We start from the raw sequence: 15287 nt of genomic DNA on the forward strand, positions 1-15287 counted from the left end.
GATGGAGAATCTTGTGCTAAGCAAGTTCTCTGATAAAAAAGTTTAGCAGAGTTAAAACTGCCATTCATTGAAATTTAAATAGAAACCTAGAACAAAGACTTCTAAAAAACATCTCAAATTTAGATGATTCAAGGTTAGGTCAAAACATGCATGTTATTTAACACACCGCAGAACTAACATTTTGTATTCAATGGAGTCATCAAAGATGGGGTCAATGATTTCTAAACATTGTTATAATTGTAATTTCTAAAACAAACAACCAACATATATTTACTCTTTTCCTAGGCACTTGTATTTTATGAAACGAACAAGAAACATATATTTATCATTTTCATAGGCACTTGCATGCCTAAAATATTAATAAATGCCACTGCTCCTACATGACATAATTATTTGATATTGACCACTTCACATTTTAAAAAATATGATATTCAATTAAGACGTGTCATAATTTTTTCCATGACAGGAATGTCACTTAAAAATGAATAAATATTTTGAAAAATATGTTCTTCAATGTCAAACCATATAATCAATTACGCACTATTTTGTGGCATCTGATCAGTTCTAGAACAGGCATGAATCCAAGTAAACCTCAGTTTTCTTGGTTGAAACACAAAATCAATTGCACCGTACAATCTTAACTATCAATCAAAGACAAAGTCCAAGGTTTAGTCCTTATGGTGGAACTAGCTAGAAAGAAATATGCTTAAATCCCCTCCCTCTCAAATATTATTATCTACAGATCATACAAACGAATTTGAGATATTCTTGGCCCTCGGATGTGTTTTTAGTTCCTCCTTATTTGTTGCTAACGAACAATAACAGGGGTTTTCACAATTTATGCCACATTGTTGTGTTTTTTATGATGATCCTGTGTTTGCTGCAAAAGGATCTATCCTCACCCAAATCAGGGAGAATATGGACACAAGAAGAATTGACCAAACAATAATTATTGTTTGTGTCGAATTTTGGTGACCCATTAATCCCTTAAGGAATGGATAAAGATGAACAATCACCCACAGAGAGAAAAATAGTTTTCCAAACAATGAACCCCAAGATTGATAACCACTATTAATAGCTTTGGAAACACCTGCTACTAAACCAGCAAGATTTACCACAAGTAAAGTAGTTGGAGGGATGAGAAGACTGCTCCACTTAAAAACATAATGCTCAATAAATTCACCATCTTCATCTAAAGACTTTGATGTGATAGTAAATTTTGTGTCAATCCTTTCTAGAACTTTTAGTAACCCTTGAAAGATGGCAAACAGATGTGCTGGTACACCTCAAATAACCCAAAATTTCTCATTCCTCCACCATTCATCGATGCCAACTATACTCCAGCGTAGCTCTAGAATAGAAGTTGTAAAAATGGAAATAAAATATAATATGAAGAACACACTTACAAAGTTGCTAATATGCAGTTCAAAATAAATATAAAAATCAGGGGAAAATTGTGCAGCATTGTATGAGAAGAAAATCCCAAAAAAATATAAAAGACAGGTTGCATTAGAGGTGAGTAAAGCTTGACAAGATTAAGGTCAGTAAGGGTTGACAATATTACGTCGAGAATGATAAAGTTCCCTATAAGAAGAGAAACAACTGGCATGGTACAATATGCAACTAGTGGAAGGGACGTGAGAGGATAAACTATGGTATTGATGTATGCCAGCCTCTGCAATTGGTGTAGCCATACCAAATTGGACAATGCCTGCTCAGTAAAATTTCAACAGAACCAAGGGCCCATCGGAGCACTTGATTCAAATGATCTGAAAGATTGATTGGTGCAGATCCCTTGAATGCAGGACGTGCAGGCATGCAGTATATTGAAATCTAGCCTCAAGCATGCATTTTAAACCCATTCAAAATATCTTCTGTGATAGAACCATAAATCCACCCAATCTACACAAAATATGAGAACCCATTCATATTAGATATTTTCTTCAAGAACAGTTTCCTGGTGCTTGGTTTCCTAAACAAAATGTTGCCTTATTCTGAAGAGAATTTATGCACATTCAGGAAATGTTTTTATACAAATTAATAATAGAAAAAACTAATTCAATGAACTAAAAAAAATGCACATCATCATCAAATAGATGTAGATCCACCTCTACTCATACCTCTTTTCCCCATTACGACTTGTCTTCATATCCACAACTGATAACATGAATGTCTTATTTCAATAAAGAAACAGGATTCGCAGATTGTGGAAGACCCCCATTCTCCTTGAGGGTAGATTGAATAGACACTGGTGATTGACAAAATATTTTCTCTAAGCTCCTTTGGGACATGAACAATGGTTTCTCGTCATCAAATCCTGCAATACTCAATTTCAAAGAAGGGTGAGGGCGAACAATGTTTAAGGGTAAATGAGTTGGCAAAAAATACAAATCACTGGTTTGGACTTGGACTCACCTTCAACACCCTCTTTTATGTCTCCCAAACTAAATATGGATATGGTAGATTTAGTTGACTTGGTTCTCTTCCTATTTTCATCATACCTTTTGTTTGCTTTTCTTCTCTTCTTTCTAGATTCCCAGCAACATCTCATAAAACATGCTGGTTCAAGATCCTTCTTAGTGAGAACAAGATCATAACCATAGAGTGCTTGTCTATTAAAACAACACCTTATACCCACATAAATAGGCCCTTGGATACCATCGAAACCTCTCAAGGTGATCTGCAAAGATTTCAGAATTAATATGCCAGACTGAAATTATTTGAAATTGCATAATTGCATATAAGAAAACATTTTTGGTGTTCATCAATGATTACATCAAAGAAAAAAATGTTACAATTATCATATTGATCGTGTCGATCAATGCCCTCAAATCTCAAAGGAAACTATACATAACAAGTTTTCTTGCCAAGAACTGGATCCATTAAAAAACACATTGCCTCACGAATAGCTTTTTTGTTGTTTATATAATGATCACAATCAAGGTTCAATCGAAAGAGGCCATTTTTGAGGAAAACAAAGACTCGGACCTAAGTGGAGAAATGGATAACAATCATCAGCGTCAACATAATAATTAATGAATTTCATATGAGGAAATCAACAGAAAAAGAGAGATGTGTACATAGCTAGGAATATACCAATGCATTCATTGCACCAGATTTCTTGTGGTGTTGGAAACTAGGCGTATTTTCATGGAATACATAAACTAACCATGGAAATTCATTTCCATCATTGTCAACTCCCCCACTGTGACCTAAGAATACCTGAAGTGGAAAGTGAAAAATTTAGTAGTACTAATTTCCATTAATTGCAACATACTTATAAGCATGTTAACAAAAGGGAGAGAAAATTATGATACTTCACACAGACTACAAAGGAAAGATAATACTCTGGGATAGAATATGAGTATCTGATACCTGGATCATCCTAGGATGGTCTCGAATGTTGTTTCTTGGCCATGGAGTTCCATCCTGCATGGTCCATCCCTCCCCTGGCACTTTCTGTGCTTTGGTCACAAGAGCATTAATCCGGATCTTGTACTCTTCATATTCCCTTTGATATTGGAACAAAGATTGAAGATGTCAAGGGCAAGAAAAACCGATAAACCAATAGAAGTAGCTCTTACATTTTGATACTTTATTGTGCACTTGCTTTCATTGCTCTCCACTCTCTAACAAAGGAAGGTTGTACTTTATCCTTCAAATAATCAATCTTCTAGGAAAAGTAGAATTCTGGAGACCTGGGCTCGATACTGTACTTTTTGCAAAATGGCACCCACTTCCTTGCAAATTTTGAAGTTCCTTAAAGGGCTTCAAAAGTAAACATTGATACTCCATCATCAGAAATATAGCATGAAACCTTATCGATAGGATAATCCACGGCAAGGATAGACAGAACAATTTCTTTGTGACAAGAGGAGGCTCCTTTAAAGCGTCCATTGTACTAACAAAAATATCACACTGACCAACTAAGATGGCTCTCCTTCTTTATCAAACCTGTGAAATTACAAAATAAGAAATTCAATATCACCCACAAGGTTCCTACAATACACATGTTGGCTTCATTAATAGCCTTAATTAAGTGGCTTCTTGAATATAATCCTAAAATTAATATGGCCACATCTGAAGCTAAATGCCATGGATTATTAATTTATTAATACTCCTCAAGATGGTAAACTAACCTCAAAGAAATCCTGTCAAGATACGTTTCTCGGTTAATGGGCATCCATTTAGGAAATTGGTCAAGAATCCATGAAACGGCAAACTAGACCTCACATATCATGGAGACTAGCCAAAGTGGGTATGCATCATTAATAGGCGTCGATACTTAGTATTGAAAGAAAATTCCCACGATTATGAGCCGAAGAACAATCACAATCCTGTAAGGAGTAAGTTTGGTGGAAGGAAGAGGCACAACCTTATTTAGAGGTTTCCATGTGTCATCAACCCTGACACACACACATATAGATCCAAATAAATAAAAGAAAATCTACTATCAAAATAAATATAGTATCATAGCATCACTCCAGAAACTCGAAGTTTACGAGAAAAAAATCGACAAGGAAGAATCATACTCTTATATTTAATCTTAAAGAAATTATTGGTAATAGAGATTATTCCATTCTATGAATTGTGACAAGTAGCATACATTAGGAGGTCTTTCCCATTGGAACCGGTGTCCTCCATGTCCCATTTTCCATCAGCATATCTACCTCCATTGGTCATTTGAAGCATAGTTTTCTCTTATTTAAGCTTCCATCTTTCAACTCTTTCTTTCTAGTCCACATTTCCAACTCCATAAGAATTCAAGTCCTTGGAAGGGTCCACAATCCTTACTTGCACTGTAAAAATGCATCATGAAATCCACATAAAGAATCCATATCTAATCATTTCAAACCCCAAATGAACATAGTTTTCCAGTGAAATCCCAAGACCAGTTCAAGACTATGTTGTTATTTATTTGGTTTAATCTTCAATCCTATAATTAGCAAAGCTCACTGATATTACATAAATAATTAAAATACCTGGTTGATTGGGATCAACATAGGGGACCGAGTGAACACTCTTTCCATCTCCACTATTAATGACTTGCACATGCTCAGGGGAGATATCTTGAAACTCCCCAGAAACCTACCAAAAGGAATTACAATTAAATCCATACAAGCTAAATTGATTGTAAATAGTAGCCCTTACAGTCACATTTCAGGTCCCAATTCCAACTGCAAATGCAACTAAAGGAGAATGACAGTGGAGTTTTCTTAGAAGTTATTAGAAATTATATTGGTTGACCATGTGTGAGAAGAGGAATCGTTGTCTGATGATACTGTCTCAAAGAGGTAACCAAATCGATATCCTCCCCTAGCCCATGCATCTGCCACTACATCATTGCTTTTTCCCTTTGTTTCCTATCATCTCTTCCACCACGAGTGTAATTGAACTCATTCTCCAAATCATCAACATTGTCTTCTTCCTCGTCACCTTCCACTCATGGACTCCCTGTGGTAAAACACCCAATATCAAAGACAACTATCAGTTACTACCCAGACGGTGCTACTAGACAACCAACTAGACTAAAATGCCCATAATCCAGATCTGCAAAAATGTCACCATCATTTGTGTAGTATATCCTTTGTGCAAATGTGGGGCTTCCATGACTTGCTAAACACAAAAGCAACAAAAATATATATGCTGACCTGTGTCTCTCTTGTATCTGGTCTTGCATTGAGGACAAGATTGGTTTCCATCCTTATGCTCATATTCATAGCAAGGCCTACAAACTGGGAATCCACACTCATTGCATGCCACAAAGAGCTCCCCATCTGATGCCACACCAACATTATCTCCAAATATCTAGCATACTTGGCTACTCAAGTGCTTCAGAGGCTTCCCCTGCACACAAATAAACACCTAGTCTCTATTACACAAACCAAACAAACAAAAGTCGAAAAATCAAATCTACAACTTGGGCCACTCTTCTCTACACTGCCTTGCTGAATCAGAGAGACCATTGATAGCCTAATATATGATCATGTTAGGGTTTTGACCTAGTCAACCATTCATAAATCTTTAAGACATGGGATTTGAGTCTATAAATCCGGTAAGCTTGCATCATATTAGCATTATTATTAAATACCAAAAGAGAAGGTCGTTTGAGCTATCTTGTGTGCTCATGATAATTGTTCCACTCTGATTAAATTGCACTATCAACTTATTGTGTTTATTTTTATTTTGTTTTAAGTCTTAGCTCAGTTCAGCTTGGACTTTTGGGAACCCAACCACCATAATTTTTCTAAGATATTTTCAAACCAAAAATCAATGCAATTTAATTTCTCAATTACACTCCCAAGCCCAATCCCTATCATGGGTTCTCTAGAAAAATTTATAATGTAGGACTGGTTTCAACCTAAAATAAGAAGTGGGTACTCTGATAAAACTAAAATGAAATTCCAAGAGAGGAGGGTGCTCCTTCTATTACTATGTCCAAGTATTTTAAGGAATCCCTCAAGCATAGTCCCAAGTTTTCAAATTTTAAGGATATTTCAAGTCCAAGCTTTATGGTTGAGCACTCGCTCGACACCCCTACCCTTGAAGTAATGGATAATGACACTACTATGAGGATGGTAGAATTTGTAAATCAGCTAACCAGTAAGGGACTGTATGTGAAGTTGCCAATTGATTCAGAAAGCATGGGGTATTTTCTTGATAATGATCAGAAGCAACATTCATGTTCACTAAAAGTGTCATGTCATGATGTTGAAGAATGTGAAACTACACTTGAAGAAAAAATCATTCATTTCTTTTGTTTCCCATTTAGAATAGTACCAATCAATGCTTCTTGGAATGTCTATAATTTTCTTGCGTAGTGAGCTTGGAATAGAAATTAAGATTATATGGAAAACTTTTGAATTCATTAAATGAAATTCTATTGGGATTGGGATTGCTACTGTAATATATGTGTGCTCACTTGGAATTAGCATTGTTTGTGATCTCCGAAATGCTTCAATAGGTGGAGATCACTAACCAGATGGTACTCATATAACAATAGGATATGCTAACCGACAAGGAATAGAGATTACATAATTGAATTTATGGAATTGCATGAAATTTTCATAGATTTTGTAACTGTAAAAATTATTGTACCCAAACTATCAATGGGAGAGGTCCAACTTAGAATTACAACCCTAAACATGCCTTTCAAACCCAACTAATGATAAGGTGGAACTCCATTATCTAAAACTAGATTTCATTTGGAACACCATTATCTAATAATGGATTTCATTTGGATTTTTGTATGTTGACACAAGCCATGCTTGGGAAAAAGAATATAAAAAACAACATTCATCAAGAATGTGATATGGATATTATTTGGAAATTAAGTATTGGAGAGATACCCTCCCATTTATTAGGTATGAGGTTTTGTCACCCGACGAGGATAATTAGAGGAAGATAATCATACTTACCTTTAAATGATAAGTAATCCAATTAGAATAATTCGAGGATAATCTAAGAAGGATAATAACAAGCCTTTAATGATGAGTAATCCTCTATTGAATATGCATTTAAGTAGTGAAATTTTTGAGCACTAGGTTAGAACATAAACACTGATTTCCATGGATGGGAAAGTGTTGTGGTGCATGTGGGCATCAATCATATATTCCCTTCTCTTTTAGAACCTTCAAAAGAGTTTCCAAATGACGTTCCTACATCTAGAAATAGACATGTTTCAAAATCACATTCCTACATCTAGAAACACACATCATTTTCCTCTAATTCAAAACTTGAATTGTTCATTATTAGATTGTGTCAGATTTGTATTCTAGTTTGAAATTGATGTCAACTACATAGTTAGTAATCAACATTTGTTAATAAAATAGTTATTGATGATTATTTTCTACATCACTATCAATTGTCATTGTGAAATAAATAACATGAGATTAATAAAAAGTTTATGCACAATTTAAGGATGGTTTTGGATTATTTATATATTTCTATAATTTGGTGAGATTGAAGTCTTGTAAGCATAGACATAAATAAATTAATAAAAATGTATTTTTAGTCAATCAAATTCAAGTCATACAAACATGGGAGACCAAGGATCACAACTCCAGCATAGATAAAGAAAGAAACATGGACCAAGAACTGGGATTTCCATGAAAGAATGGATGATATCTAGATCAAAGATTGAAAGCTTTGTGGTTAAATTTAGAAATTACTAGTCAAGCCATGTCAAGTTAGTGCAAGCTCAAATCTGAATGTACATAAGGAATTGTATTGCTTACCTACTGTCATTGTTGATTACATAAGCTAGAAAAGAAGACACGAGCATTATTGGAGAATGATTGGAATTTTACAGTGGCAACAGAGGAAGACATTTAACATGACGATCAATAGAAGTATGTTGGTCTCTCTATGCTAAAGGATGTAAGAAGATAATAATATTTGTATAATTTTAATCATACATGTACTCAAAACTATCTCTGTGATTATTGAATCATGCATCTCTACAAACTTGATCCAAAATCCGTTAACCTATTGCCTCTATTACTATCATAATTTATTGCCTCTAATAGTATCATTATTTAATTATGATATTGGAACAAAAGCTATAAACCCAACCAATTTTCCACTGATTATGATAATCTGAAAGTATGAGCTGCATAGTGTTAATGGGTGAGGCAAAGGAAGTAGCATCCTATCATAGATAATATCGATGACAAGTCCCCAGACATATAGATGATCTATCATACAAACAAAAACAAAAACTACATCACACTGCACTAATAGAGAAACAAAGCTAAACGCACAAATGGGTTGAACTTAATAAACTCACAACTGAGTTAAACATTGTTATATATGGCAGGCATAAGTGAAGTTTGACATATAAAAATGTTTTTCTTTGACACTATTGGAGTTGGGAAAAGGCCACTTGTCAAGGAAAGCTAGTGGGTAACAAAAACATTATTTTGGTTTTGTTTGATTGGACCATTTTTAGGTTTCATCTTGCCATGATTTGTGGCATCGTCAGAGTAATGAAAAGAGTAATATTAAGCACAAGAATAGTAAATTGATTTTGAATTTTATTGGCTCTTAGCAAAGGATGCGACCTAATTGCTTAATGTCTGGTACTTGGAAATCTCTCACTAATAGACTTTAGTGGGCTTCAAATAGATCTTGAGGTTGGACGATTCACAATACAATATTATAATCAAATCTCACCTATATTCTTTAATTATAAGTTCCAGCGTATGTCCCAATGAAGTACTATGGATCGATGAATAAGAACTATCAGAATACCTTCAGGATGGCTTGGAATCTCTAATAGTCAAATCTTGGTTGAAGGAGATGCAAAGAAAAATGACAGTTTGTCACTTTATATAGATATCAGAGCTATTATGGAGGATTACTGCCAATCGGGATTCATTTAGTGAATAAACTGTGGATGAATTGGTCACTTGGAGGATGCATCGTGCAACAAATTGATTGTTCACAGATACCTGAAGAAATCTTTTGGATGCAAAAGTGAGGACAATAGTTTACAGCCAAAGCATAACTTGAAATCAAATTTATGGAAGCCTATATGAAGAATTGAAGAGAAGCCATTCTACACTAACTAAATCTATGATCACTAAGTAATTGTACTTTTCCGTTAATTCTTATTTGAAAGGTGATTTGGGAAGATAAATTTCGGTGGAGATCTCTACCATATTGGAATGACAATGAAAAATGTTCATGGTGAATTACAAGTAGTTGTGGTCACCAAACTAAAAACACCTTATCATTAAGATTATAACCAATTTTGAAAACTGTTATTTACTACGTTTAGGGAGTGACTCAACTACCTAGTTTCAAGATAGTTGAAGTTTTTCTCATGTGTTGTAATCTCCCCAAATCCTTTTTGAGTTAGTCTCTTATCTAGTTATCTTTTTCTAGAACGTAGACATTAGGATTTTCTACCATAAGAAACAAAAAAAGGTATGTAGCTTGTGTCTATATATATGGTTGACGGCATACATGTTGTCCTATTTACGATTTTCACTTTGGGGCATGAATCACACTACATATTAATGATGTTCCCTTTTACAGAACTCCCAACAGAGTATTTTGCAAATTGAGGCTGTGAAGTACATATCCTACTATTCACATCAGAATTCCACCATTGGAGTCTAATTTCAAACAAATAGAGAGGAGAAGTGGTTGATGGAGGCCCGATGGGTTTTGTAATTCTTCCCACTCAGTTTTGAATTTGTCAGAACTGCTTAATTGGACAGCGAAATCATACAAATACCAGTGAAGCTTCCTCCTTATGATCAATATGATGGTGAAACACAAATGTTTCCATAAGGTATTGCTAATAATTTCACATGAAAATGAAACCTAAGTGCCCATGTGTAACCATGAACATAACCTATCATGGTGATTAACAAGTAAGGCCTGTTAATTAAGCTAAAGCTACACCATACTATAAAAGTGAACACACAAGCATATTGAATTATGGTAAAACTACAATAATGGCATGGACAAACAACATTTAAGAAACCTGACCCTCCACATGAATGGTATGATGTTAAGGAGATATAGTAGCTTTTAGAAGCCCTTCCCCTTCCCATCATTGCAAGGCTAGACATTGGCTTGCTTCCATTAAAAAAACAAAGCTGGACATGGGATTGTAGAAACTAATACAAGATCTAGACCTCTGATTGTTGAAATGAAAGGGTTGGGGCTTCTGAGAGGAAATGTACCTAGAATAGAAGCCTCACGATTGTTGAGAGAGAGCATTGATTTTTGGACTGATCACTGTTTCCAAATGTAGGTTCCTATCCAACACAACAACTAAACATTAAAATATTGAATGAAACCCTCAAGGCATTGTTGAATAATTTTGACAAAATGAATCGAAGGTCGTGCATGATATCTGGATATTTGAGAGAGATATATAGAGATTTAAGTATTAGGTTTGTTAGCAAACCTTACATCACCATTATTGAAACTGGAGGTCAAATTTCATAGGGAAGGGTGTAGAGGTTACCTTGCCAAAATTCTAGAACCTGTGAGGGAAAAGTTGTCTAGAAACCTTACAGAAAACAACGGGAATGAACCTCGGCCAACATGGATTGGGCGGGTAGTTACCATGACCAAGCTCAAGAAAACCTTCACCATCAGATGTGCATCTGCATCTTGGACCATTGATGAGATCTAAATCACGAAATAAAGATAAGTGTAAGGATTAGAGAAGGTCTCCATAAGTTTCTAGTGTGTGAATTCACTGTTGGGTAATGTATCTAAGGGGTATTGTCTCTAAGAATATGATAAAAATTCATTTTAGTTCATTGAATCCAAAACCATCAAGGTAAGTTAACATGGTATGGTAATCATTTTATGGAAAAATAAACTCTTGTTCATTTTTCTATTCAAGTGCAACCTCCCAATGAACTAATGCTCAAATACAATCACTATACTTAACAAATCCAATAAGGAGGACTCAAATATTATTCATTTATAAAACCTAAATTTTAACCAATATTGGTGCCTGTGTTAATGAATAGGCCATATTACATTTATCGCATGAAAACTACCTAGTATGTATTATTTAATAATAACAAACATAACATAATTTGTATATATTACATTAAATTACAACTATAATTATATATTAACCATTATGGACCCCATTACATCACTAGGGTGGATCCCACCATTTCATCCCCTTTGAAACACATTGCTCTCAAATTTTATATCTATGATGTATCTCCATAAGCCAACTTCTTGTGTATCGGCATTGTCCCCAACCCTAAGACTGAAGTAGTCCAATAAGTGTGTCCATAAAGGGATCATCCATAAACGAAGGTCCCATGTACAAGTACTACACTCCACATTAAGAATGAAGTCATCCAAGCAATGCATCCAAAAATCCAACTATCAAGTATAAATGTTTCCTTCAATGTTGACAATGAAGTCATACAAGAAAGGATTACATAATCTTATATCCTAGGTACAATTGTGCATGTTGGGTCCCAACTAATCACACATGAAATTAATGAATAGTCATGAGGATTTTGTTAAATATTATCACCATGGTCATATGGATCCAAACATCTTTCCACCAAGATACTATGTCATCCATAACCAAAATATCATCCACATAGATACAAAAGGTTAGTTATTGTTATGGAGTTATGTACTCTATGGTACAAGTATTATTACACCAGAATGTCATGACTAATCATTTGTGGACTTATTTTTCAAAGATCCCTTGAGATTGTGTTAAAAACATAGCGAGAAGAATTAAAGTGGAACTTCAAAGTTAAATTTTTTTTACTGTGACTAGGTTAGGTGTGAATAGGTTAGGTAGGAGGAACCATTTGAGATCCTGGCAACAATATCAACATATTCTACCAAACAACTCTCTTTCACTAGGTTTCTCAATTGAGGCCCTAAATTTCGTTGAGGCCTGCTCACATTTCTTAAAAGAACATAATATGCCATCCTCAAAATCCTCCACCTCCTCAAGTTAAAAAAAATAATATTAGGGGAAGGAAATATTACTTTGAATCCTAACACACCAATAGGATTTTTGCTACTTGTTTTATCAAGAAATATAATTCTATTAATGAAACAAGATGACTATGTAATCAACAACTGTGAACGCTCAAAACAGTTTTGTGAAAAATTTCCATCACCGAAGGAGAACATATTGACAAAGGAGATAATAAAGATGAGGCTCCCATAATAGGTACAACTTAGCCTCCACCCATCAATATCTCATTCTAGTAGTTTGAGTTAATTTGATTGTCCCTCTTTAATACATCCATCACTACAACACATGAACGCTTGAAGCCTAATATTTTCATATATTGAAAAGGCTTAGTTGATCCAACACCTCTACTCTAATACTTCTCACATGTATACATTCTCAATATATTGTGTGTAAAATTAAGATAATTTGTGATCCATTTTTTATCATCATGAATTAAATATTCCCATCCATTCTCTACTTTATTTTGTATAAACATGAGAAGGAAATATGAAAACTTGACTTACTAGTGACATGACTTCTAAGTAGTCCACAACAGCATAAGATGATCCATAGAAACATCACTAAAAGCCAACCCATATTAAATAGTTATCAATTTAATAATTCATTATATATTTTAATATTTGTTATTTTCTAAATAAATCATGGTTGATAATAATTTTGTTAACAATAACAAAAAATCTTATATAATAGAATATGTTTGTGTGTTTTTTCGTTAGCGAAAACAAAGTTGATCATATTTCTATTTGATTTGAAAAACGTACACATAGTAGATACTTATAGCATTGACAAGGAATTCAGGTCATTATATTCTCGTTACAAATCTATCTCAATATTTAAAATTCCAACAAAACAATTAAGAATCCCATAACCCTTCATAAAATTGATTGTAAACATCTAGTATTTTAAATATTTATAATCAAATTATACCATGATAAAAGTTTAATTACTTCCAATAAAGAAATTATGTACTCTATTGTCACCTCAAATAGAGTACTCTTGCAAAGGTATATGTAGATATTACCTTCTATTCACTCAAGATTGATTATTGCAAAAAATATTCGAATTTCTATTCTTCACCTAGCCATAGACCTTATTGCTCCAGATATTTCAAAAACAAGTCACACATGAGCGATCAAACCATTACTATGTTGTCTCTTCTTAGCCTTGTGTTCAATTACACAAGCAAAAGTGATGCTACCTTCTCCTTCTTCTCCCTGCTTATATAGAATACATCGATGGTAAGGAACCCAACCCCTATGGTCCACCTATCATTATATAATTATTCCTTTGTCTTAACATTTTTCATTCACATAAACCTACATTATATATTATTCTTCCTTTGTCTTCAATTTTGTAATAATAAATATAATAATTAATTCGTTAAATTTAAACTTGTTACAAATTTCAAATTTATGAATGGAATGTCAAGAAAAGGTATCATGTAGATATTGAACATTGCATGTCTTAAATTAATATAGAATTTTCATATATTTAAAAATTGCACCACCAAAAGTTGTACCAATGCTCATTTTGCACATACCAAACAAGATTTTAGAAGGAGACCAAAATGCGAGATGAACACCACCAGCATAGAAATTTAATTTGAAAATCCCAAAAACCCAACTTTCCCATTCAATAAGAAAACAATAGATAGGAAATGTAGGTGAAAATGTTGAAAAGCATAACCACTTGGTTCTTTCTCATATAACTTTTCTTGATGAATGAAAATAGTGTATTCCTTTGTAGAAAAGTATAAGATCTGAAATTTTCCATGATAATTGCATCTTCTTAGGGATTGGTTTTCAAGGAAAAGTCCAACGTTCACTCTAAACTAATTATGATCATCAATAACCACTTGGGGATTGCTAGTAGTCAACCAGTAAACCAACCACACTAGAATTTGAAACTGAATAGGTCAAAATGAAAATTAAGTATGTTAACACAAGAGTTCAATAAGAACTTGAATTTGGTTACTCGTGCCTACTAGGGAGATATTTCCATTAAAGGAAATCATAACACAAGCAACAATACAAAAAAGTATAAGTGATCTAAATGATGGCGTTACCAAAGATGTAAGTGAAGGATTGGAAAATTCATCGTGGTCCTGGGAATGATAGATCTAGAAAACAACATGATGATGTTGTTGGAGAGGGACATATCATTATGGAGGGATGGATTTAGTTTTTAAAAGGGTCTCAAATCAATCTACCCAGTTGGATGTGTTGTTTATCTCAGATACAGTGAGATTGGCTAAATTCAGCTTATCAAGTTCATGAGGATAGGAGAGGGAGGAAAAATAGAGATGGGAAGCTTAACATTTCTCCACAAGGAAAATATATTCTTGCATGTAAAAGTAAATGGAATGCTAGGGGGGATATTTCATTCAAAGCAACGGTGAATTATGCCTCCCTGAATGCACATCATGAGACTATGTTTAAGGTTTGCCATTCTGAAGCTGTGAGAAGACTAGAGTGTAAGCACAAGAGAGACTTGCTAAATATATTGTGGGTTGGGAGGAGGGAAAATAAGTCCCTTTCTGGTTCTTCCTCTTTTAGATTAGAGAAACAAGATTTAAGAGTGTTTATAAGGTAGCAATAAAGATGAGATGGATTGTCAAGCATATGCTGGTAAGTGTGTTGTTGGACTATCATAGTGGAAAAAATGATCTAATGGATAAAATGAACGCTTGCCTCCAAAGCAAATTTCAATGTTGAGGAGCAACTTGAGGGGGGCAGATGATGGTTCCCTAAGCTAGGTCAAGTGCTTGCAATTGATTAAAGATCAACTTTTGCTG

At 34.2% G+C, this 15287-nt stretch overlaps 1 pseudogene; it reads right to left on the minus strand.

The window, feature by feature from the left end:
* Window positions 1-860: 860 nt before the first annotated feature.
* On the minus strand, window positions 861-5966 carry LOC149158220 (cellulose synthase A catalytic subunit 1 [UDP-forming]-like; annotated as a pseudogene).
* Window positions 5967-15287: the final 9321 nt, after the last annotated feature.

Source organism: Pinus tabuliformis, chromosome 5_2 (assembly GCF_031772625.1).
Source record: "Pinus tabuliformis cultivar Carrire ecotype Pingquan chromosome 5_2, CPIR1, whole genome shotgun sequence".
Lineage (NCBI taxonomy): Eukaryota > Viridiplantae > Streptophyta > Pinopsida > Pinales > Pinaceae > Pinus > Pinus tabuliformis.